Here is a 26,596-nt window from a genome sequence, read left to right as displayed (position 1 = left end):
GTAATGTCCATTTATGGACACAGGCCGGGGGTACTCACGAATATGACCGTCCCTGAGGTTGAGGCAGCAAGGCGGGCTCCTCTTCTCCCTACAGAAACTGGCTTCGTCATCACTGTACGTACCAAGCTCTACAATGAAGTGCCTCATCAACTATGTTTTATTGGAAAAATGTTTCATGTTTTTTTCTGTGTGTTATAGATCGACGAGCACAAAACAAACAAGGATTTCGGAGGGGCCCAGATCTTTCTGACTTGTGATGAGTTCTCCTGGCTGGAGAGGTGGATCCAAGTCAGAAAGAATCTGGGCCCGAAGAATCAAAGGGTGTTTGTGACCAAGGGTGCCGGGCTAGTCAAAAATCTGGTCCGGTACTTCCAAACAGCCTGGGCCCAGATGGGCCTGCCTGGAAGGCCTACATTTACTGATATCCAAACTGCGGTGTCGGGACATGTAAGTGTAGTTTTCCAGTCTCTCTCTGTGATGCTGTAGTACAAAAACAATTGCCTTGCTTGACTGACACATTGTTTCTCTCTTTTACTGTTTCCAGGCAAAAAATTTCCTTTCCAGAGGATCGCGGAACCAGGTGGCAGAATTCATGTGCCATGATACGGCAACGGCCGACCGCTATTATGCATTCACGCTGGACAGACAGCAAGGCAGCCTGATGAGGAAAACATTTGAGAAGGTGACTGCCACCTCCTCCCCCCCCTCCTCCTCCTCCCTCCCCTCCTCCTTTCCACATGCCACTGCCCTGATGAGGCACAGAGGGTCCTGGAGGCTGGGGGACACCTGCACAACAGAAAGCAGTCGGGACTCCACTGACGAGGAGGAGGAGGAGGAAGAGGTCCAGCCGGTGGAGGAAGAGCAGCCAATGAGAATCACGAGGAAGCTTGTGGTTTTATTAAGTCCCCTTCATGTCATGATCTGGAGTTTGTGTTAGTTTTGTGTCTTGTTTGGAAGTCCTTGTGTCGTCTGTCTCCCTGTGATTGTCTGCCCTGGCCCTGATTGTTTCCTTCTGTGATTGCTGGCCCCGCCCTCATTGTGTCCACCTGTGTCTCGTTCCCCGTTGTCCAATCCTCTCACCTTGCCTGTGTATGTAAACCCTGTTCGTCTCATTCCCAGTGTGGCTTCGTACTGTTTGGTCCGTGTGTTTTGTCGTCCTGTTCTGGTTTCTTGGAGTAAAGATTGTTTTTGTGCAATAATGTCGGCGTTTGGGTCCTCTCTCGTTGCGACAACCTGGACTGCGCATGACACTTCAATGGCCAAGGGATAAATAATCCAAAGAGATAAATAGTTAATTTTCATCTCTTCCTTTTTTTTTTACATAGTTTTATTGTTAATGTGTTATATTGTGTGTTTTATATGTATTTACATAGTGTTATTGTTAATGTGTTATATTGTGTGTGGTGTGTTTTATATGTATATATTGAAATAAATGTGTGTTTTGAATTAATGTAAGAGATGTCTTGTAATCAATCACCTGTCCTCATGATTATTCATACACAATTACTGTTTAGACGATATGAGAGTCCTCTGGTGTGAACTATAATCCAGTTATTTAGTAGTCATTTATGTATGTATGTACATTCGCTGTAATAGTCAATAGAAGACTATGAGCACCATGGTCACTTAACTATGCAAGTACCCAGGACTTGAACCACCTTTCCTGGCTGAAAAACAGGTAAAATGTCACTAAAAGTACCAGGAGAACCATGGTCACTTTACTATGCAAGTACCCAGGACTTGAAGCACCTTTCCTGGGTACAACACAGGTGAAATGTCACTAAAAGTACCCAGGACTTGAAGCACCTTTCCTGGGTACAAAACAGGTAAAATGTCACTAAAAGTACCAGGAGTACCACGGTCACATTACGATAAAAGTACCCAGGACTTGAAGCACCTTTCCTGGGTACAACACAGGTGAAATGTCACTAAAAGTACCAAGGACTTGAAGCACCTTTCCTGGGTACAAAACAGGTGAAATGTCATTAAAAGTACCAGGAGCACCATTGTCACATTACGATAAAAGTACCCAGGACTTGAAGCACCTTTCCTGGGTACAACACAGGTGAAATGTCACTAAAAGTACCAAGGCCTTGAAGCACCTTTCCTGGGTACAAAACAGGTGAAATGTCACTAAAAGTACCAGGAGCACCATGGTCACTTTACGATAAAAGTACCCAGGACTTGAAGCACCTTTCCTGGGTACAACACAGGTGAAATGTCACAAAGAGGACCAGGACATTTGCCATACTCGGCCGGCCCATGCAAGTGGTGAGCAAATGTCCCGATTTAACTTCCCTTGGAATGATGCCTGTTTCGGGAGGAAAATGGTCAATTTGCAAGAAAACTACCCAGGATCGCGGCGACTTCTCCTAGGTGCACATCAGTGAAAGTGGTCTGAGTCCATGGTACTTGGCCCCGTATTTTTATTCTCAATATTCACTTTAAAACAAGCTATTGAAGGCTGAATACAGTTATCATTTTGCTAACATGGTCCAAAATGCTTGAAATTGAAACCACAGAGTCCCCAGGATGGCGTGACTAACATACTCAAAGAACTAAGCTCTAGACCCTTTGTAAGAGGTACTTCAGGCACTTCCGGTCTAGCATGTGGTTAATTAGCAATTTTTTAAAACGTCCAAAATGCACGAAAATGAAACGCCAGACAGCCACGGATGCCCTGGTCCTTTATGGGAGCACCATGGTCGCTTTACTCTGCAAGTACCCAGGTATTGGCCACCTTTCCTGGGTATAAAATAGTTGAAGGCTCCAAGTTAGCATGTCACTAATTAGCGATTTTGCTCCATGGTCAATGTGCAAGCGGAGTACCCAGGACTCGAGCCACCTTTACTGGGTTCACATCAGTCAGTCAAGGCTCCAAGTTAGCATGTGGCTAATTAGCGATTTTGCTAACATGGTCCAAAATGCTTGAAATTGAAACGCCAGATGGTCATGGATGCCCTGAACAACATACTCTAAGCACAAGTCTGTAGACCCTTCAGAAAGCTAACTTCCGTTAGCAGCATGCTAGCTAGCTAAAACCAACTAATCCTTGAAGAGTGTCTCCTGTTATATACTATATCAAGTTTTTTCAAAAATGACCAAAAAATAATAAATAAATAATAAATTCCCATCTATTTACACTGGCCCATTGAAAAACAGTCTAACAGTCTAATTCAAATACCATAAATGAATCAAGATCGCCATCTAGTGGATTTTTAATGTGTCACGGCAATGTCTGGCACATGTCCCTACTTTACCCTGATGTCCGTGTCACATGCACTACGTCTGGAAACCGCACTGTCATCGTGTCTACATCTGGGAAGTGTCCCTATAAACCCTCTGCGTTTTTCGGGACGCCAGGCTGACTTTCCCTAGCCACCATTGAAAGGCTGGAGAGGGAGGCTCTCCTCCGGCTAAGAAAAATTCAAGTGCAGGCCCGAAAACTCCGCTGCTTACAAAAAGTAGTGAACGAGGTGAGTGCGCCTGGCTGGAAGTTGACCAGCACCAAATTGGTTGTCCAAATACTATTAATCACTCTTTTCTTGTTTTTCATAGATGAAGGAATGCGCTGCTGGCAGCCGGGGAGAGGAGGTGGAGATGGAGGTGGCGGAGGAGCGGCTGGAGGACGTGGAGGAGGCAGGGCCAAGCCACGAGCCGAAGCAGCAGCCGGAGGAGGCCGGGCCAGGCAATCGGGCGGCTCTGCAAAAGGCCGCCTTTAAGGGGATGGGCAGAGGGGCTGCAATGAGGCACTTGGTCCTCCCTCCCAGTATTGGTAAGAGGGGAAAGTGCATCGTGTGTATTTTATGATTCTATTTCAATGTTAAATTATTAAAAATGTTTTTATTTCTTTAAACAGAGAATTTTCTCCTAGACTATAAGATATACCAGGAAGGGAGTAAACCAACTATAAAACAGACAGAGAATGCAGTTTCGAAAACCAGTCGGGTGAGGTCGTTCCTCTTCCACCTTTCAGTCGGGAAGAGCGACCTCGCCTCCTGGCTTTTTCTTTATAATTTGAAGAGCATCATGAAGTAAGCTTCATTTTCACATGCAAATTAAGCGGCTATTACACAATCATGATGTGAATGTGACTAAATTGCAGTGTCTCTTTTTACAGATACGCTAATCAACTCATGTCACAGGGCAACGAGATCCCGACTGTAAACTCCTACCTGAGGAACATCGTTCAATTACTCAGGTACCTCGAGGACACCCCGCCGAGAACCTGCAGATTGCGGAGGTTCCACATGAAGGGTATCATAACGGCGGTCGAGAAGGCAGTGCATAGTTTGGGCCGCAATATCGTGACACATCAACTAAAAGTGAAGGCTAAGAAGATGGACAAAGTCGTGTCACGCGAAAACCTCAGGAGCTGCAATGAGAAGGCCAGGCTGGTCATCTCTGCGTTGCTGAGTAAGACAGTTTGCATACCTAAATAATGTATAGACGTAAATAAATGTGTGTGCCTCCCTACAGAGTTCTGAAACAGTTTTCTTCCCATTATCTCTCTCTCTCGCACTATCCTCATTTCAGCCAAGATGGAGAAGGAACACGATTTCAACCTCAGGGACGATTTTTACAGTTATTTCTCAGCCTTTGTGGTGTCCATCTATGGACACCGGCCGGGAGTTTTGACTAACATGACCGTCCCTGAGGTTGAAGCGGCAAAAAAAGATCTTCTCCTCCCGACAGAAACCGGCTACGTCATCACTGTATGTACAAAGCTTTACAATGAAGTGCCTCATCAACTCTGTGTATTATAGATTGACGAACACAAGACCTATAAGGACTTTGGAGGGGCTCAGATCTTCCTGAACTGTGAAGAGTTCACCTGCCTGGAAAGGTGGATTCAGATCAGGAAGCATCTGGCCCCAAAGAACGACAGAGTGTTCGTCACTAAGGGTGACGGGCCGGTTAAGAACATGGTCCGCTACTTCCAGACAGCCTGGACGTCCGACATTCACGGACATCAGGACTGCGGTGTCCGGACACGTAAGTGTAGTTTTCCAGTCTCTCTCTGTGATGCTGTAGTACAAAAACAATTGGCTTGCTTGACTGACACGTTTTTTTCTGTCTCTTTTACTGTTTCCAGGCCAAAAACCACCACAATAGCGCAACAAGGAACCGGTTGGCCCGTTTTATGTGCCACAACACGGCAACGGCTGACCGGTTTTACGCATTGGTGCTGAACAGACAGCAGGCAATGCAAATGAGGGCACAATTTGAGGAGGTGACTGCCGCCTCCTCCCTCCCCTCCTACTCCCGCCCATCCTCCTCCTTCCCACATGCCACCGGCCAGAAGGGGTACCGGGCGCCACGGTCCCGGAAGACGGGGGACAGCCCGGACTCCAGTGTCGACTCGGCTGCCGAGGGGGAGGAGGAAGAGGGGAACTGCACTCCGCCAGCGGCGGAAGAGAAACAGCCACGTGTAAGTATGTATTCAGTCTGTAAAAGTGCAGGACAGTTGTGTGAAAACAAGCCTGAACTGATCAACTAAATGTGGTTGTGTTTGCTCAACAGAAACCCAACAGTCACCAGGAGGATGGTGGTGATGATGATCAGCCCCCTCCAGCGTGCTAAATATGGGCACCGGGTTAAACCACACCATTGTAAAAGGAAGAGATGAATTAAACTTAAATAAATATTCATCTCTTCCTTTTTTTGTAAATAATTTAATAAGTAGTTTGTAAATAGTTTTAGAGTGTTAATTATATTGTGTGTGTTTTATATATTTATCTGGAGTTAAGTGTTGTGTTTTTATATTATTGTGTTCATGTGTGTTCTTTTTAATAAATATTCAATCACCCATCCTCCTGATTATTCACAAACAATTGCTGTTTAGACATCATAAGAGTCCTCTGGTGTGAACTCTAATCCAGTTAATTAGTGGTCACTTTGCTATGTATGTACCCATGATTTTGGCTACCATTCCTGGGTACTCATCTGAAGCCCCCCTCTCAAAGTACCGGGGATGATTGGGGACAGTGAGTGACACCTGCTGGACATTCCATGCAAGACCAGCCCAGGAGTCACTATACTTGGGTAAATGTAAGTCAAATCCCTATTGGAAAAGTACCAGGGTCAATAGAAGACAATGAGTGACATCTGCTGGACATTCATGCAAGGCTGGCCAAGGAGTGACTATACTTGGGTAAGTACCAGGGACATGTGTGGGACAGTGAATGACACCTGCTGGACATTCCCTGCAAGGCCGGCCAAGGAGTGAATATACTTGGGTAAGTGTTTGTGAAATCCCCATTGGGGAAAGTACCAGGGTCAATAGAAGACAAATAAATAAATAATAAATTCCCATCTATTTACATGGGCCCATTGAAAAACAGTCTAATTCAAGATAATAAATGAATCAAGAGCGCCATCTAGTGATTTTTTAATGCGTCACGGCCAATGTTCAGCCAATGTCCGACGGTCACCCTATTGTCACCGTCACATGAGCTAGGTCTGGAACCACAATGCTATCGTGGTGACTTTTAGGCCATGTCCCTATAAACCCTCTGCGTTTTTCGGGACACCAGGTCCATTTATCCTTGCCTGAGGGAGGAAGATTCCCTCGCTTATGAAGGCTCGTAGGTACCAACCTCCGTCCTTTGAAATTCAGTCCAACTTGGTAGGGCGTTGAAGAGTTGCCTAGGTACGAGGCCGTATGCCTGCCCTTGGGGTGGGATTTTGCAGATCTCCCCTCCGGGGTGGGATTTGCGACTTGAGCCAGGGACAACACCTCCGCCTCACAACTTCCATGCTTAATAATAATAATAATCATTTATTTTATATAGCGCTTCTCAAGGCACCCGAAGTCGCTTTACAGAGTCCAGTAGTCATACACACACACACACAGTCATCCCGGTGGTGGTAAGCTACATCAGTAGCCACAGCTGCCCTGGGGCAGACTGACGGAAGCGTGGCTGCCAATCAGCGCCTACGGCCCCTCCGACCACCACCAACATTCATTCACATCCATACGAACCGGGGTGAGGCTGCGGTGCAAGTCTTTATGATGGTGGGGGAAACCGGAGTACCCGGAGGAAACCCACGCAGACACGAGGAGAACATGCAAACTCCACACAGAAAGGACCTGGAACGACCGGGATTCGAACCCAGGGCCTTCTTGCTGTGAGGCGACAGTGCTAACCACTGAGCCACCGTGCTGCCCGTGCTTGGGGGGTTGTGCGGGCATTCATGAGAAAGGTGTGCGGCCCACCCATTGCATTTTTTAAAAAGATCCTTCTGCTGATAGGCTCAGGGCGCCCGATTGTCCTTCACAGCTGCCGGTAGCGTGGGGCCACACCCAAGAACCCAGTAATGGGTCTTAGTGTGACGGTTTCCTGGCCAAATGACTCTAAAAATATGTGTTGTGTAACTGGGAACCCGCGGAAGGAACGTGTGTGCTGGCGTTTGCACCACGTATTTTGTGTTTTTTCTTCTCTTGGCCTTGTCGGGCATCTTCGGATGTGGTGGATGGGGGGGTTATTCCCCAACAAACACGCTTGTCTCGTTGTGCCTTACCCCAACTAATAAAGATTTCTGTGTGGCAGTGTCTTTTTGAGTGACCTCATCCCTTTGCTAAATGCTTTCGCTTTATAGAACATCGGGAGCCGGGTCTGGCGAGACATAGGGTTATCCCCTGTGTATCTCCTGGGCTTGGGCGACTGCATGTGGTACTTAGACGGTGCAAAGCTCTGGAGCCAGCTGTTGAGGGTGATCAAAGGTCCCATGGGGAATGTAGCACCCCGCCACAGAGTAGCGTAAAGAAGGCTGAAGTGAGTAGGAAGGGGTCACCCGGTGTTTGTAGCGTGGAAACGCGTAACATTCGCCACCGGCTTCCCAAGTCACTCCGAAAACTTAGGTCTTCTCCTAGACATGTCTCAGGCCTGAAGAGAGTAGCCCGGCTGGGCGAAATCTTACCTCTTCCACCGGGGAGAGAGGGGTGATAAAAACTCCTGTCGGGACATGTACGCTAACAAACATGCAGACAGGGCCGGAACCCTGGGAATCTAAGAAGAGAGCCAGGCCTGAAACCTGGGCTATCGATTCTTGAAATAAATCCAGCCACTCGTTGGCCAAGGATATCCGTGCGTCCCCAAACCCAGTGTGGGCGGAGGGGCCTTCCGACCGGCGCGGAAGGACGGGCTGCAATTCCACAGAAGGAGAAAGCCTTAAGAAACGCACTCGGTTGGGAGTCTTGAAAGCGGGTGGCCTACCCACTATACAGATCCCTTGGCCATCCCCATGCCAATCTAAAGAAAGGTGTGGACGGTGTAACCAAGTGGGAAGTCTGACGAGGGATGGCGAACCAGTGCCTGGGCCAAGTGGATGTGGGTGCCCAGGCATGTCATCAACTTGGCCTGTTCACGGTAGCTCTGTGGGAGATATCGCGGACCATGACTTTCCGAGAGCCATGGAGGCTCCACTCCACCTACCGACAAAGACAAAAGATACGTGTAGTACCCCCCTTCCAGTGTTCCCCTAGCAATGGCAGTACACCAGACCTGAGCACCTCAAAAATGTTCAAATGTTGTATCTGTGCACGGGAGTTCAGAAAGCAAGTGGGTCTGTCTCTGCATGAGCGAAGCAAACACTGGGGGGCATACGAGGTGAGAGTAGGAGAGGAGAACGGAGATGAAGTGGAAGGAGGAAAATCTTCTGGTCATCAGACGAGATCAGCAAACTATCTGCCCTAGGCCTGGAGGTATCAAGACAGCAATCTATCCATATTGCTCGGGTCTTAGGTACGGGCAAAACAAGTGAACAGGTTAGGACGAAGTGCAGATTACTGTATAAGGCCGCCCAGAAAAAGGAAAGGAGTAGACTGTCTGCGACTGCACTGGGTCGAACTTCGGTTGTGACACCTAGGGCAGAGAGCCCACCTTCACCACAGAGCTCAGTCAAATCTACACTCGTGGAAATGATGAATCTCCCTGGACGAACAGGTGGTCAGGCATCGAAACTCCAAGTTTCTTTAACTGAGGAGGCGATTACATCTGCAGCCTCAGCCCTGATTTACGAGATTGGGAGGAAGGGTAGACATGGTTCGGCCGCAGCACGATTAGAAGTCCTCTCCAGAGCGGGTAGGCGTAATACAAGTAGGAGGACTTTACGGAGGTTTTTGTATTGTTTAAATGGTGCTGACAAGTCAGAGTTTGCCAAGTTCGTCCTGGATGGGCAGCTTGGATCACTTTGTCCCATACCAGTTCCCGAAGTAACAGCGGTGTTCAGGGAAAGATGGGGTTCTGTCAGGCCGTTCCTGGGGCTGGGCGACTTTGAGGGCTGCGGACAACCATCCGTTAGCCCACCTCATTACCCCCTCGGAAGTCTTGGCTAATTTCAAGAAAACCGCTAACCGTACCTCCCCAGGTCCAGACGGTATAACGAAGGAGAGGCTTCTCCAATGGGACCCTCAGGGGAGGAAACTGGCGAACATGTTCTCCTCATGGCTGGTCGCAGGCCTCATACCGAATGAGATGAGGTCCCAGGGCAAGGGTATACAGTCGTTTTGTGGAGACAAAATCAGCAACTGCTGGCTTTTTGGTCACGGCCAAATCGGTTTAAGCCAGGACAGTTTTCTGCAGCCCTACAGCTGAGGGCCAACGTGTACCCTACGAGAGATCTCCTTGGCAGAGGGAGAAGGGACACTGTCGATGTTTCTTGCTGGTACTGTCGGGGTCCTCCCGAGACCTGCTCGCACATATTGGGGGTCTGCCCGAAAGTCGGATCAAGAGGCACCACTCGTGTGAGCTCCTCACTGTCGAGGGAATCCTTGGTTCCTCCAGTCAGGGACCTTCAGGCTTCTGTCAAGCCCAGAACAGTGCAGTCTTTAAATTAAAGAATAATTACTTCCCAAGCACTCAGAAACCTGGGTTCTTTTTCTAGATTAAGAGGGAAGTCTCACCATGAATACCCGCAAGTTTGGAATCAGTGGCCACAGGGAAAGGCCCCTAAAACGGGGTATGCGGCCTCAGTCTCCAAATAAAAAAATAATTACTTCCCAAGCACTCAAGAGTCCTGGATTCTTTTTCAAATATAAGAGGAGGCTCTCACCATGACCTCCAGCAAATTTGGAAGCACTGGCCCCAGGGAAAGGCCCCTAAAACGGGGTATGAAGGTCAAAATGCGGCTTCCGTTCCCTTGTACCTCACTTCCGGACATCCAGCCAATCACCGTTCATTTCCTCCCATGAAAGCCACATCCGTTTCAGTGTTATTTCTTTTCAACCGGTGCTCTTCGAACACAGAAGGTAAGGACTAATGCTCAGAATTGCAACGTATTTTCTGGAGGAGAAATGCACTTCCACACCAGCGAAACAATTTGCCCGTCAGCCATGTGCATTTCGGTGGTGGTGTTTGTGAAAAAAAGTTACGGACTAAAACTAACTAAATCGTTTAAACAGTTTCTTTTCTCTTTTCTTTCAGTAATGACTCCTCCACATGAGAGCTCCATCTGCCCTCTCTGCCTCCGTGTCTATTAGGCACTAGCACAACACCTAAAGCGGGCACATGTTGTCTTCAATGTGCATGAGAGGAAGCTGTTGCTTAGCATGGCCTCCGGACGGGTAAATATCCGGCGGTGCCCTTGTCCAGTCTCGGGCTGCAACTACCACAGCACCTCCAGGATGGCCACCCGGAGCTGAGCCGAAACCGGTTGTTGAACGAGGAGCAAGCCGTCACAAAGGCGGCGACAGTACAGCTTCTTGGCTGCCTGAGGGCCACAAACCCTCAGGTAGCCATGGTCTCAGCGTTTGATTTGGTTGAGAGCTTACCTGACGAGCTCGACCCGGGGGTGGTGGTCTGCCAGATGCCAGACTGTGTGAATGTGAGGGCGGAGCTCCGGGAGAAAACTGTCACCATCCAGCGGCAGGAGAGGGAGTCTATCCTGCAACTCAAAAAAATCAAGGTGCAGGCCGGGAAGGTCCGCCGCTACCAGGTGCTAGTCAGAGGGGTGAGTGCTGACTGAAAATATTTCTAAGTGCTGAACTTCTGACTCAGATGAATGAAGGTGCAGCGGGCAGCCGGGGAAAGGAGAAGGAGGTGGATGAGCGGGCGGAGGAGGAGCGAGTGGAGGAGATTGAGCAGCGAGCAGAGGAGGTCGAGGCCGGGCCAAGCAGGTAGCTGCGACTGCAGAGGACCACCTTCAAGGGGAGGGGGAGAGGTTCAGCCATGAGGCACCTGGCCCTCCCTCCCGGTATTGGTAAGAGGAGAAAGCACACTGTTTTAAGACCCTATTCCAATGTTAAATAATGTTTCCTCTCTGTACAGAAAAGTTTTTGGCCGGATATACGGCATATCAACAGGGCATTCAGCCCACTCCGAAGCAGGTGGAGAACGCCACCTCCAAGGTCAGTCGGGTGAGGTCCTTCTTGTTTCACCTTTCGGCGGGGAAGAGCAACCTCGCCTCGTGGCTCTTTCTCAACGACATGCCTGCGGTAACAAAGTAAGCGTCCGTTTCACATGCACATTGAGCGGCCTGATGTGAACGGTGACTTGATGGCTGTGGTTCTTTGCACAGGTATGCAGCACATCTGTTGAGGGAGGGCAAGGAGGTCACAACGGCCAGCTTTTACCTCCGGAACATCATCCAGTTCCTTTAGTACCTGAAGGACACCCCACCCGTGGCCTGCAGGTTGCAGAGGGCCCAAATCCACGGGGTAATCAGGGCGGTCCACATGGCCGTGAGGAATTTGGCCAGGCCCATAGTGACACACCAGCTGAAGGTGAAGGCCAACATCGTGTCCAGGGAGAGCCTGAGGAGGTGCCAGGAGCAGGCCAGGGTGGTGATCCCAGAGCTGCTGAGTAAGTCATTTAGCTCCAGAGACCGGGTCTTTCAGTCGGTTGTCATACCCAAAAGAGTGCATGTTTTGCGGGTTCTGAAATTGTTTTTCTCCCTCCCTTTCAGCCAGGATGGAGGACGACGTCTGTTACAACCTCAGAGACGACTTCTACGGGTACCTCTCGGCCTTTGTCATCTCCATCTATGGACACAGGCCGGGAGTACTCACCAACATGACTGTCTCTGAGGTTGAGGCGGCCAAGGCGGACCGTCACTGTAGGTACCGAGCTCAAAACTAAAGTGCCTCATCGACTGCTTTATTTTCAATGTTTCACGGTTCTCTCTGTGTGTTGTAGATCGACGAGCAGAAAACCAACCGCGATGTTGGTGGAGCCCAGATTTTCCTGACCTTCGAGGAGTTCTCCTGGCTGGAGAGGTGGCTCGAGGTCAGGAAACGTCTGGGCTCCAAGAGCCAGAGGGTGTTCATCACCAGAGGTGGCGGGTTGCTGAAAAACATGGTCCGATACATGCAGGCTGTCTGGGCCCACATGGGCCTGCCTGGAGCGCTGTTCACGAAGAACCTTGTGTGTAAACTGGATCGTGAACGCGTCTAGTCAGTAAGACTTGCCTAGTAGTGACATATTAGCGTGTGTGAACTACGATGCTGCAGCGCTCGCAGAGTTGCTCACTAGTAGCAACTACATGTGTCAGTCAGTGGCGACAGGGCACCCATTTTAGTGCTGATGTCTCCAATACTCATGGTATTGACAAAAAGTTAAGTAACATCGCGACCACGTGGAACACGTAACCTGCCCCAGTAGCACCTGGACACATTAAAACATGTAAACGGCCGTGTGAGAACACTAATGCATCGAGTAAAGCATGTAGTGACTGTTATAGATTCGGTGTTAGACAAGGGCATGTTAATAGTGAGGCCACACCAGATGGTCTGTTGAATCCTTTGATCATTTCAGTGCAAGGAAAGTCGTGCAAATGTCAACATACATGTATAGATAATTGTATTCTTCATAAACTGTTTTTCATAGCAATGGCATTCCCATCGCCCTCAAAGTTTCAGTCGACCAATGAGCCGAAAGGCAAGGCGATAATTCAGGCCTTCCAATTATTGAGTTCAAGTACTGCTTGTGCCCTCATATCACCTGATAATTGAAGATTCATTCTATCACATGGTTCCTCATTCTGCATTTTCTCACCTACAGTATGCCATCAGTGATGAGGCTGTATCCAGGATACATGTCCTGCCTGGAGACATGCAGCGAGGCAGCCGCTCACATTGCCGTGCTGACCCGCCAAAAGTGGCAGGGCGAGGAGCGCAATCGGTTCCTCCAGAATGAAATCTGTAACAGTTTATCTCCATACCTTCCTTTTTACCTTCGCATTGAAAATGCCGGAAGGTTATGTTTTGATTGCCGTGTATTTATTTATTTATTTGTATGCGTGTTATTCGCAAAACTCAAAAAGTATTGAACCGAATCGCATGAAATTTGGTGGGATGATTGTTTATTATCCGGGGACCAGTTGATTAGATTTTGGGATCGATCGGGTCAAAGGTCAAGGTTATGAACAGGTCAAATCTTCTTGAATCACATGGAATTTGGTATGATTGGTTATTATCCGGGGACCATTTGATTAGATTTTGGGATCAATCGGGTCAAAGGTCAAAATCTTTTTTTTACCATAGCAAGATACATTTTTGTCCAATTGACATGCAACTAATGCAAAAATGTTCATAATTCAATGCCCAATCTTGTGATATGCGAAGGTATGCGCTCTACCGAGTGCCCGTTCTAGTTTATTAGTTGTTTTCATCCTGTCTCACTAACGATCATGTCATTCCAGATCCTGCTTCCCATCTCGTCAGTCCAACTCCCTTCACCTGGCTCTGATCACTCCCTCATGACCTTCACCTGGTCTTCATGCCCATCACACCTGTTGCCCATTCCCTCATTAGTCCCCGTCTACTTAAGTTCCCTCACTTACACTTGTCCTCTGCCAGATTGTTTTGTGTTCTTCTTGACCAAGCCCTCCAGCGTTATAAAGTGTATTTATCTATTCCTGTCTGTTTTGTTCCTGCCGGTACTTGGAGTAAAGTTAATTATTTTCCAGTTCTGTCTCCCGGGTCGTGCATTTGGGTCCACCCTAATACTCCCGTGACAGAAATCGTCATGAAGAATGAGCATCTCAAGATGGTAAATATGATCAGACCTGGTTTTCTAACAATAATTTCATTCATATTACACTTGTTGCTCATCCCATACGCAATGAACTCATTTACCAATCTGCTTCCTTGCATTTCTCAGACATTGCTGACGAGGAGATGCTCGCCCTGCCTCTTTTGGACGAGGAAGATGTATTGTTTAAAGTTGTTTATAATAAAAATGTTAGCCCAACTTTCCAAATGTGATTTCTTCCAGACTCAGTTGGGCCAAAGCCACACGCCAATGATGAAGAGCTATTATTCAAGAAAAGTGTATCCTACTTTGGCGTTGTCACTTTATCCGAGCGGCAAACAGAAGTACTTGACTTATTTATTAGCCTAATACATTAGTTTTCCTGTCATTAACATTTGAATTGCAATTACATATTTCTTTACTGTTCACTAGAATGATTCACCCATTAGTCCATTAAATATATTTATTTATAACGGGGTCAATAAATATTGAACAGAGCCCATAGTGCAAGGTCACACAAACAATAGAAACAGTCAAACAAATATAATAATGCATATGAAAGGATCTAATGATTAAAAAGAGAAAAGCGATATACATGACAAAACCCATTTCTCTTATTTCCTCTTATAAATGACCCATCTCGTACGAACACTCGAGGGAGCGCTAGAGACTTTTTTTAGAAACAAACACGAAAACTAATTTATTTTGATGAGTCCTGAAATGCGTGTGAAATTTCACTTGGTTGGTATGCGGTGTGCGGCCAGACGTTTGTTTGGAGAGAATAAGAACGAGAATAATAACTTGATGAAAAACAACAGGTTCCTCTACCACTAATAATGACCCTAATAATAATAAATATTCGACTGAGTCGGTCCGATGAGGACCTATTGTTCTGTTGTCTCTGGCCCTAAATATATTGAAAGAATAATGAAAAAAGCAGGGTTGTCATATTCTGTTTGACTAAAAAATTATTTACAGTGAATAATTGGAGTAAACTCACGAGCAAGAACAGCTGATGTGACTCCCAAGACCAAAGTCCAGACTCCAAAAGAACACAAGTACTCAGTGTACTTGGAATTGAGAAACGGCTAAAAGGTATTCTCTGGAAATAAAATGCTAACGACTCAAGCTGGTGTTAGCAGCTATGCTATAGCATCGTCTAAAGACTTTACTAGGCACTGTAAATAATATATAATACAGCTTAGCATAGCCTAGTGTGGTGTGCATAAATGTTGTGTAAAATCACTGGAAGGTTAGAAGCTTCAGCAGGGCATTCCGGCGCCTGACTGATCAAAGAAGATAACTGACACACGAAAGAAACTTTATGCACCACGCTCACCCTAGATTTGAATAGAACAAAGCAACACTCATGCTCACATGAACAGGAGAGCCACAGAGACAATTACTGAGCGCAGTTAAGATAAGGAAAGGTCCAGATGTGGCCATTATTATCCGGATTCAACTACATGCTTTCTCTCTGACCCATCACGCACACACACGCGTGAAGGGGCCCTTTTGATAAACGACCTTCTAGACGCAGCGCATCCCACCTCGGCATGATGTCTACTTGTATCCTGATTTCTGAATAAAATACTTGATGGATGCAAAGTAAAAGTCTACCGCTGTTTCTTTCAGTCAGAGCCGTCCGGTGGTGTGTTCCTGTCCTCAACATCAACAGTACCACAGGGGGTATATGTCGCCCGTCCTCTCATGTTTGACTTACAATGCCCTTTTGTGAAATTAATCAAATTAAACCTGTATATCTGCCGTTCAAAACGTTAACAGCTAGATACCTTAGCTAGCTCCTTACCAGACAAGACTTCAGGATATTCAGCTGCAAGTCACGGTGCGGTGGTGCGCAGTGCGATTGTATTGATGCCTTCAGGGACTGTCGGAAATTCTGCTATCTTCCAGAAACCGCTTTGCATGTGTCTGTAATAGGCCTTCTTGTTAGATCTATGATTTATGGACGTTTTACAAATGTCATTCAATCATTAAATGTATCCATAAATATGATATATTATACATACTGGTGTACTTTGGACGCAGTACGGTCTTTCTGTAAATGGAACAGCACCGAGTTGATGACGTCACAGACTCTGCGTTTTTTTGTACAAACTGGACATAAGAGGCTCCCAGCGGCAAGAAAACGTCATCGCTGTCCATCACTTTAAGGTAGGTTCTGCTGTTCTTATCAAAATGTGATAATACTATTCATAAAGCTTTATATTGCTAATTTCGACTCATTGTATAAACAGCTGGCACTTGTCAGGTCCCATTGTCTTTATATTTTTAAAAAGGGAGTGTAAAAAATGCAAACCCCTTTTAAAATCAAACTTGGTCAAATTAATTACGCTATGGTTTAATGAAAAGACTGAAAATATGTCTATAAAGGCATCTATAAGATTTAAAAGTGTTGTGAAGAGAAGCATTTTAAGATTGAGAAGGCAAAAAGCTATTCTTGTCATTCGTTCAGGGTCATATAGCCTAAAATATAGTCAATGAATACATGACCCTATAGAATACTAAAAACAGAACATAAAGAAAAGTATATGAAGTGGAGGCTTTTTGCAACTTATGTATATTTTTTTATTTCAGAATGCTGCAATCCATAATTTCCACAAGGCCCCAGGTGCCATATTTCAAACCGCCACCACTCCACATATGCGTGGTGGTGATAAAAGACCAGCACAGGGTCATTAGTTGGGATTTTGTGGCGGCAGGTGCGACAGCACAAGCCACAAAATCAAATTCGGTGATAATAATAATAATCATTTATTTTATATAGCGCTTCTCTAGACACTCGAAGTCGCTTTACAGTTCAGAGTCCAGTAGTCATACACAGTCATACCGGTGGTGGTAAGCTACATCAGTAGCCACAGCTGCCCTGGGGCAGACTGACGGAAGCGTGGCAGCCAATCTGCGCCTACGGCCCCTCCGACCACCACCAACATACATTCACATCCATACGAATCGGGGTGAGGCTGCGGTGCATGTTTTTATGATGGTGGGGGAAACCGGAGGACCCGGAGGAAACCCACGCAGACACGAGGAGAACATGCAAACTCCACACAGAAAGGACCTGGAATGACCGGGACGACCGGGATTCGAACCCAGGGCCTTCTTGCTGTGAGGCGACAGTGCTAACCACTGATCCACCGTGATAGCCATCAGATGGAGTTCAGAGATAAAGTGAGAGGGGGGGTGCTTCGTGATCCGGGGATATGGATTACGCGGGGCATCTCCCCCGTATCAAATTAACATAAATAAAGAAACAAAATGTTATCGGAGCAGCGACATCATGTTAAATACAGAGCTGAGACGAGGCAGAAGCCCTGGTTAATCCGCATTCAGCTCTGACCCCCCTCAGCAACAGCAGGGAGTCCGTGGGTCTCCTCACCGTTGAGGGTGAGGAGGTAAGTCATGTTCTGTCCAACAGGACTGCGATGTGGAAACAAATGTAGTACATTCTTGGAGAATACATACAAATATTCAAGTTTTTTTATGAAATGTGAACATTAACATACAAATCCACCATGTTCAGGTTTCTTCTGCGAAGAAGGTGGTGGTGGCGAGGGACACGGTCCCTCTGTGGAACGTCACCCTGAAGCAGGTAGGCTATTTAATAAAGACCCATGGGTTAATATGCATAGTCAGCATTGTAAAATCCTATTTTTGTATTTCCAGGGGGACACACGGGTGCCACTGTTTGTGGAGCAGCCCTCCACAATCTGGCAATACGCCTGTGAGGGTGTCCCATTTAAGAGGGTCAGTGTCGGACTACGGGTTCCAGCTCCAGTCAACCCTCAATACAACAGTTGAGGTATGCCTAGCATGTGCTGTTTTTTTCTTCTTTTGATAAATTATTCATTTTATCTTTTATTTTTTTTGATTCTGAAAAACATGGTCCAATACATGCAGACGGTCTGGGCCCACATGGGCCTGCCTGGACGGCCTATGTTCACGGACCTGAGGACGGCGGTGTCTGGTCATGTAAGTGCAGTCCTCTAGCCACCCTCTGTGCGATGCTGCATCGGCCTGCTCGACGCTCACTTTTACAGTTTCCAGGCAAAAAACGTCCACAATGAAACCACCAGGGACCAGCTCGCCCGGTTCATGTGTCACAACACCTCGACCGCCGACCGCTTCTATTATCTGGTCCTCCACCGCAGCCAAGCAACGGAGTTGAGGGGGCACTTTGAGGAGGTGACTGCCTCCTCCTCCACCACCCAGGACCAGGACAGTGGCGACTCGGCTGCCGAGCAGGACGCAGAGTAGATGGAGGCGGATGAGGACCAGGAAAAGCAGAGTCGAAAAGGATGATATGAATAATGGCGTCTGTAAATTCAAAATAAATTGCTTTAAATGCACTCAGTCCTGGGTCCTTTTTCTAAATTAAGAGTAGTGTCACCATGAATACCCCCAAGTTTGGTAGCAGTGGCCCCAGGGGAAGGGCCCTAAAATGGGGGGAAATTGAATATTTTCTTGGAGGGGGTAATTTAGATTTAAGGGTCCCAGAGTTTCGGTCTCTTTTGCAGGTGATAGCCCCTCTCCACCCAGTTCCAGGCATGTGCTTTTGGTCCCGGTAGCCCCCAGAGTGACACTGAAGGAAGGGGGATAGAAACCAGCAGACGGCCTGCGTCGCTCTCTTGTTCCAGGACGTGCACGTTTAGCCAGAGACACGTCAGCTGTTCAGAGAAACTCGTGCCCAATTCATTCATGAGTACAAGGCGTTAGCTCATCACTTGAAGCGGCTACATAATGTCAGGACGACCGTGGAGCGACGACTATTGCGTAACTTAGCTCCTCAGGAGGGCTGTGGCTGCACAGCGTCTCCTTGTTGGGCAGCGAGCAGCATGCGGTACACGGTGCTGCTCAAAGCGAGCCGCCCCACTTCAGAGGAACAAATGCTGAATGTTTATTGAAATAACTTTGACTCCAACCTTGCTCTTTCAAATAGAATAAATGAAAATTGCATTGACTTTTTATTAAACCAGATTGCTCCATCAGACCAAAACAAAGAGTGCAATCACTTTGAGAGAACAAGGCAAATAAAGTTGTGCAAAATATAACTCACGAGGCAAATAGCTTATTGTGGCTGCATTTATCATGTTTGGCACACAATATCTTTTCAAGATAAGTGCAACCTGTGAAACTAAAAAAATTATATTCGGCAATAATGAGTTTTACACTAAATATATTTTTAAATAAACGCATTAAACTTAACGAGTGCAGATATGTGAGAGCCGTCAAGTTGGATCAGTATTAGTTCAAATTCACTCAGATTCTCAAAGGAATCAATAATCTTGATCAGGTCTCCTGACCCTCATCTCAGCTTCAGTGAAACCTGGTCTGAGAAAGCTGCTCGGTCTGGAATAGGAACATTTCATTCAGCTTTCCAAATATGTCACTTAACTATGTTAATTTCATCAGAAATTATTCATTAGCAAACTCCTCTTCGCAGAATAATATGTGTACAATTTCAAGTGTACTGTCCTGTATGACATACGACAGCTTTCTTCTGAGCGCTAAGACGCGGCAATACATTTCCTGTGAGAGCCACCGAAGGAGGAGTGAACACAGTGGTGCTTTCAGGGACCTTGTTTTTATGAAATTTATCATCAAACCCTTGTGTAGTTCACAGCACATCTATACTTCTGTGTACGACTCATTGCTCATTGGAGAGACGCTCTTGACCAGCGCCAACAATGACTTCCTTTTCCCTCCATGGTCTGAACCGTCTGTGCCGTCACAAGCGTAACCCGTTAACGTAAATATTTCCACGTACTTTTGGAATATGTAAAGTTCTCCGCACTGCCCCCCGCCTTATCCCCGGAGACAGGTTTCTACGACAGGAGTTTGAGTTGTAAAACTAACTGACAGCTGCATCCAGAGTATCGATCCTCGGCATAAGGACCATCAGACCCATGGACTGCACGGCCCTGCACAGGGGCGTCGTTCGGCCCGTTTCAGGGGGGCTTCAGAAACTGTCTCCATCGACAGTGAACGAGCAAATTCGAAAGACGAGAAATAACGTGACAGCTCTTCTTTGCATTATTAGTATATATTTTTCCATTGAAGATATATTTGACACTGAACTAGTTCATCTTTAATCTCAGTGAGTATCCAAATGAACATAAAAAAAAAAACCCCCCCCAAAAAAAATTTATGTTCAGAGCCCCAAAAACATTGTGGGGCACATAACTCCCCTTGGGCCTTATGCATGGTGTCCAGCCTCGACGTGGCGCTCGTTAGCATTACTATTAGCCAGAGGGGACATGTGCTCAAACAGAGATGCTTCAACAGCGCCTGAAGCACAGGGAGCATCCTGCTGCTCTCCAGAGCCAGGAATCGGCAAACGGGACCTGTGACTTTGAGCCGGAGGCCCAGCAGCCAAAAACAGTGACATGTTTAACTATGACAGAAGACTATTTAATAATGTGACCCTCCAAGTGCCTTTGTGATTTAAGGTTATATTGTGAGTTAAAGATATGAAATAGTTAAATACAGAATTGTAATTTCTATTCTCAGTGCTACTTCTGGAAGTTGAAGGAATTCGACCAGAGAGAAGATGTGACAATTAAGCAGTGAGTAAATGCACGTGCTAAGGTAGCAGGTGCCTCGCAGGATGGAGGCCACCATCGACGTGGCAGAGGTCCGGAGACCAGGCCAGCCTCCCTGTGTGTAGCTGTTGTGTACTCTAGAGTTGTGTATTGAGTGTCACATTTGATCTTGTTTTGGCTCCAACCAGCGATTACTTCAGGGAGACCGCTGCAGCAGATTCGTGACACGGAGTTCACTGTTAACGCAACAGACACACATTAGATTTCTCCCCGGGACACGGAGGTAAATATTCCAGATATTGTTAATCGCGGTGTCGACCTCCTTGATGTACCGTCTGCGCTCTACAAGTTGAGCTCAGAAGCTGGTTCATGTACATGTGGAGGCACACGGTCACAGAGGTCAACACATGGACCCTCTCCAGAAGAGACCAGAAGAACCCCAAGGCCTTGAGAAGGTTTCAGGCTTCTGTTGCCACTTCCCACAAGCACAGGGAAGAGCAGAATCAAGTGCTGCAGACCACTATCCTCTCCAGAACCAGAAGCAACCCCCACGCTAAAGGCCAACGCTAGGAGATATCCTGCTGAGAGAAAGGAAGCCATTGATCACTTCCAACATGGAGACCAGGCAGAGATGTAAGAACAGGTGAGTGTCAGGTATCTGAGGGCAGAGAACAGGAGTCTAAATGAAGCCGTCACATGAGGAGCTCAGGCTGGAAGGTGATGCAACACGAGGGGATACCAAGAGGATCTGGCCCAGAGCGAGGAGCAGACTAAATACACAGGGGACGAGACACAGGTGGAAACAATGAGGGCGGGGCTTGCAATCACACAGCAGGCAGAGGAGTGGCTGAGGGCAGCTGAAGTGAATGACCAATCAGGGGACACAGGGAAGACACACACACACACACACACACACACACACACACACACACACACACACACACACACACACACACACACACACACACACACACACACACACACACACACACACACACACAAAAAGTACTTCTCTGTCTACTGTGGGAAATGTAAAGTTAATATTGTCGTGATCAATAAATGTACCAATATGCCTGATGTATCAACTTTGATAAAAACATATATGTAAAGGACATTTTGTTAAAATTTGTATTTACTAAAGATAAAATAAACCCTTCAATTTCCCAAAATCAGAATTTCATGAATATTATTTGATGAGTTAGACTTCACAGGGTTAATAAAGTGGAATACAATCACATTATATCTATTATGCATGCTCAGCACAATGACACAAATGTGAAAACTGCTAAAATATTTCCCAGAATAAAACGAGTTGAGAAATATAAAAAATATTTAATGGGGAAGAAAGTAAATTCCCAATTGTGACGATCTGAGGACAACCTGCATCCATTCAACACATCGTTGTCATGTCCTTTCTCTCACTAGTCCAAAATACATCAAATACAGTCGATAACTAGTCAACCGGAGACTCACACTACCGTGGATAAAGGTTTAATCCACTCAGCAGCTCCACAATGAGATCCCAGGCAGAGGAGAAGGGTCACGCCCCCAGGGTGGTGTTCTCTCTTGAGGCAGACAGCTGCAGCAGATTCGTGACACGGAGAGTTTCCTGGTAACAGACTCTCACGTTAGCTTCTCACAGCCCTTCATAGAGAGAAGGGCTGTGTCTACTACCGCGCACTTGAGCACTTCGAGCACTGACTTTCAGTGCTCGAAGTGCTCGAAGTGCGCCACACTGACAAAACCAGCAAAATGCAGTGCACTGAAAGTACCCGGATGGTGCACTGCAAACGGGCCAAAAATGTAGTGTAAAACGATGGACACTACTCGCACTAAGCGGCCGCCATCTTGGTGACGTAGCGGAAGAGGAGGAGCCATTTCGCCAGCTTTTCATTTTATTTCAAAAACAATGGCGGACAGCACAAGCGGTAGACCACGAAGCTACAGACCGTAAATGTAAGTATCAGCGGTAATTACACATTGTACTGGTATTAAAGACATGAGTATTTGGTGGAGTTAACGATGTATATGATATATACCGACAGTTAGCATACCTAGGTAGCATTAGAAGCCATTGGATCTGCATGGCAGTTATGATAAGCTAGCTGGGTAATCCACCACCCGGTCCTCTTGCCAGTCCGACGAAGGTGCACTTTTATCGGACACTTTTCGCTTGACGAGCGGGGCAGGTGGCGGGCTCCAGCGGCAAGTCCGACGACAGATGGCTATGTCAGTCATCGGACAGTGTTAAACAACGTTAACCAATCGAAATAGCAATTTTAATTATGGATTAACAATGGATATGCTCAGTTTAATAACTGGTTAACATGACACCGTGAACGTTTGGCCACACGCCCGATAATTAATACCGTTACGATAGCTATCTAAGCTTGTCCTTCTAGAAATAATTGTAGCTTTCAATCATCGTTGTGTGTTTTTTTAATGTCGTGTATGTATTAATTTAAATGTAATCGTGGTCTGGGACAGAGCACTGAATGGGTATCCTATTTCTGTTTCCTGCCCCAGAGACGTTTCCTGGAGGTGCTGGTGCTGGTCCTCTGCTGCCCTCCCGACATCTGCATCTGGCTCCAATGACCTCTGGCACAAACCTCACATCCACCTCCAGGGCCTTTAAGAAGATGGACCGCCATCGCGTCTTCAGTATCCCGAAGGACCTCTCCACAACACACCTCGCCTTTGACAGGCAGCAGTTGTAGCTTGGAGGTGGACAGGCTGCCTGAAGCGGGTCATGAGGCAGATGGGTTGGGACAGGCAGGGGGAGCCACCATCCCCAAGGATACAGTATCCTGGTGGAGGGTATGACTGCTCATAGAAGATGGGGCTGTTATTCAGGACCCTGGCATCATGCTCTGAGTCTGGGTAGCCCACACACACATCTATGAATTTGCACTTATAATCACAGATGGCCTGCAGCTGGATGGAATGAAAAAGCTTCCTGTTAAAATAGCAGGCAGCATCCTCCGCTGGGGGCTTCACTCTGACGTGGCAGCCATCAATAGCCCCCACCACTCTGCTGAAGGCTGCCGACCCAGCTAGACGGGCGAAGCGGGCAGGGGAAGGGAAGATTATATTAATATGCAAGTCATTTTATCAATAAAATGTTGTCATTGAGGTTTTGTAGTCTTTTATTGCGTTTTCTGATTTATATTAGAATTGATGCATGTTTGTAACAATAATTAATATGCCTGTGTGTTCAATTGCTAATTGATTCCTGTATCAGGGTAAACTTCACTACAACAGAGATGTGTATAAAAGTACAGTCAGTCAACGTAGGCCTATTCAATTCAATTCAATTCAGTTTATTTGTATAGCCCAATTTCACAAATTACAAATTTGTCTCGGAGTGCTTTACAATCTGTACACATAGACATCCCTGCCCCAAAACCTCACATCGGACCAGGAAAAACTCCCAAATAACCCTTCAGGGGGAAAAAAAGGGAAGAAACCTGGAGGAGAGCAACAGAGGAGGATCCCTCTCCTAGGATGGACAGATGCAATAGATGTAATGTGTACAGAAGGACAGATTTAGAGTTAAAATACATTCAATGAATATGACAGAGTGTATGAATAGTTCATAGTAGGCATATTCCACGATGGAGACCTCCACGATCCATCAGGCAGATGGCGGTGGGGAGGAGGAGTGGGCGGAGTCTCAACAGGACAGTGGCGTAGTCATGAGCAGGAATTCCACGACCCAGACGATCCATCAGGCAGATAGGCAGATAGGATCTATGCCGTCTCATAGGGTCCGATGACCCCATGAGACGTAAAGTCAAAAGGACTTCCGGGGAGAAAGCAGAGTTAGTAACGTGTGATTGAGAGATGAAAATTCATCCTTAAGGAGAGAAAAAAGAGGAGATAGGTACTCAGTGCATCCTAAAACGTCCCCCGGCAGCTATAAGCCTATAGCAGCATATCAAGGGGCTGGACCAGGGCAAACCTGATTCAGCCCTAACTATAAGCTCTGTCAAAGAGGAAGGTCTTAAGTCTACTCTTAAACGAGGTGACTGTGTCTGCCTCCCGGACTGAAATTGGAAGCTGGTTCCATAAAAGATTATATTACTGTGTGAATTCAAGCAGATGATGCCTATCATTTCAGTGGATAATTCTTAAAACTAATTGGAATCTAGGGACAAACATGTAAAGATTTGTCATGTTTAATTTCCATATGGTGTGTATGTGGATTGCAAAGAAGAAGGCTACTTCTGACAAAGATAATTGAGAATTTAGCATACCTAGCGAGGAGAATTTAATTGCAACAACTACATGAAGCTATGCTGTGAAGGTAAGGCAAAATCACACAATTAAATTTACATATACCATCTCGACTTCAGCCAGAAGGCGGAGGCTCCTGCCGCGATTGTGGAGGTATCGCAGTTTCCACATGGGGTGGAGAAAGGGGTAAACAAGGGACACAGAGGGCAAGAAGTGCATTCATTTTGTCACTTTAAGGGTTTGGGTATCGCAAGCAGATTTGCATACGTCACTCCCGGCTTAATTTCGCGGGTGCCGTGAACAGATTTGCGTCCGTCACTTCCGCCAAGTGGTTAACGTAAGTGTTCCATTTGAGACAGCACTTCATCAGCGACGCAGTGCACTGCAATGCAGTGCACTGAATTGTAGTGCACTGCATTGCAGTGTACTTCGTGAAGTGTGCGGTAGTAGACACAGCCAAGCTCTTCAATGGGCCATTGCTCCTGGTCCGTGTACGTTTTGTTCGTTTGTTTTTTCGTTTCATTCCAAATACGGAATACGGAAATCACGTGGTTTTTTCGTTTTCTGTTTGAAACCAAAAACGGAATACCACCTCCGTATTTCGTTTCTGCCGTCTGAAACCAAAAACGACAGAACGGAAGTGCTTAAAATGAAAGTCAAAATAAAAGCCAGTGATACATATTCGTATTAACGTTAGAAGAATATTAATTAGTCAATGTAAAGAAAAAATAATTAAACCGGGATATTTTAACGATGCAAACACATAGCAGGGTAACGTTAGAAGAATATAATTTAGTCAATATAAAGAATGAATAATTAAACCTGGATATGTTAGCGACAGTGGTGATGACGGGAAGTTTAATATTCATGTACACACAAGAATCACCTTCTCACTTAATCGTTGCATTGTTTAATGTGTAGAGTATTCCGAAACTGGGCACTTCGCAGATGATGGAAAACAGGCTTCCGGACGCACGTGGATTAAGTTATCAACATTTAATGGCAGGAAGTGTAGAACAAACATTCAAGGCGCTCTTCCTCATGTCCCGGCTCCTTGAGCTCAGCCTTGCGGCCTCGCCGATTACCTGTAGAAAAAGGGCGGTCTCTCTAAAACACAGAGTTTTTTCTTCTCACTGGCCCCGGTGAAAACGTCACTTCCGGTCCAGTCGCTTTCACAATAAGAGTCCTGTCTTGTTATTGTCCGCATTAAAGTCACTTTCACAATAAAAGTCCCGTCTTGTTATTGTCCGCATTAAAGTCACTTTCACAATAAAAGTCCATTATTGTAAGTCACTTCACGGAATTCAACCGGCCTCGTCAATCTATAATACTAACATACAGTCACTCATGCAATATACATTAATTCTTGCCATTTACATTTGCATCGAGTAAACATTACCCCTATGCTTCATAATACATTAATAACAATATCAATATTCTCCCTAATATTTTCTATTATAATATCTTTCTATATGTATTAATTTAAAACATAAGACCTCTGCAGATGTTATCAAAATAAACTATTACAACTTAACAAATGCAACACAGTTCCTAATATAGATTAATCAAAGTAATGTTTCTGTGCAGAGTTGTTGCTGTTATTATATTTATATTTCCACCGCAGAGTAAACGGTTCACCTTTATACCACTAGATGGCAGTATACCTGTTATTGATACATATGTATTTAATGCCGTTTATTTCCTCTGATATTTAATGTTCATGGTTAATTTCCAGCATAGTTGTATAAATCATGTATTTACTTGTTTTATTTGGGTCATTTTGGAACTAAACATTCCTACATGGAAGAGTGAGGATATGATGAC

At 46.2% G+C, this 26,596-nt stretch overlaps 1 long non-coding RNA gene across 1 annotated transcript; it reads left to right on the top strand.

Moving 5' to 3' along the window:
* Positions 1-22,202: 22,202 nt before the first annotated feature.
* LOC130211790 (uncharacterized) lies at positions 22,203-23,668 on the top strand. Its single transcript, XR_008835158.1, has 2 exons — positions 22,203-22,492; positions 23,063-23,668. It is a non-coding gene; the product is annotated as an uncharacterized LOC130211790 (long non-coding RNA).
* The last annotated feature ends 2,928 nt before the right edge of the window (positions 23,669-26,596 follow it).

This window comes from Pseudoliparis swirei, chromosome 21 (assembly GCF_029220125.1).
Source record: "Pseudoliparis swirei isolate HS2019 ecotype Mariana Trench chromosome 21, NWPU_hadal_v1, whole genome shotgun sequence".
NCBI lineage: Eukaryota > Metazoa > Chordata > Actinopteri > Perciformes > Liparidae > Pseudoliparis > Pseudoliparis swirei.
Note: the sequence above shows the minus strand (reverse complement) of the source record. Positions and strands in the feature narration are given on the sequence as shown.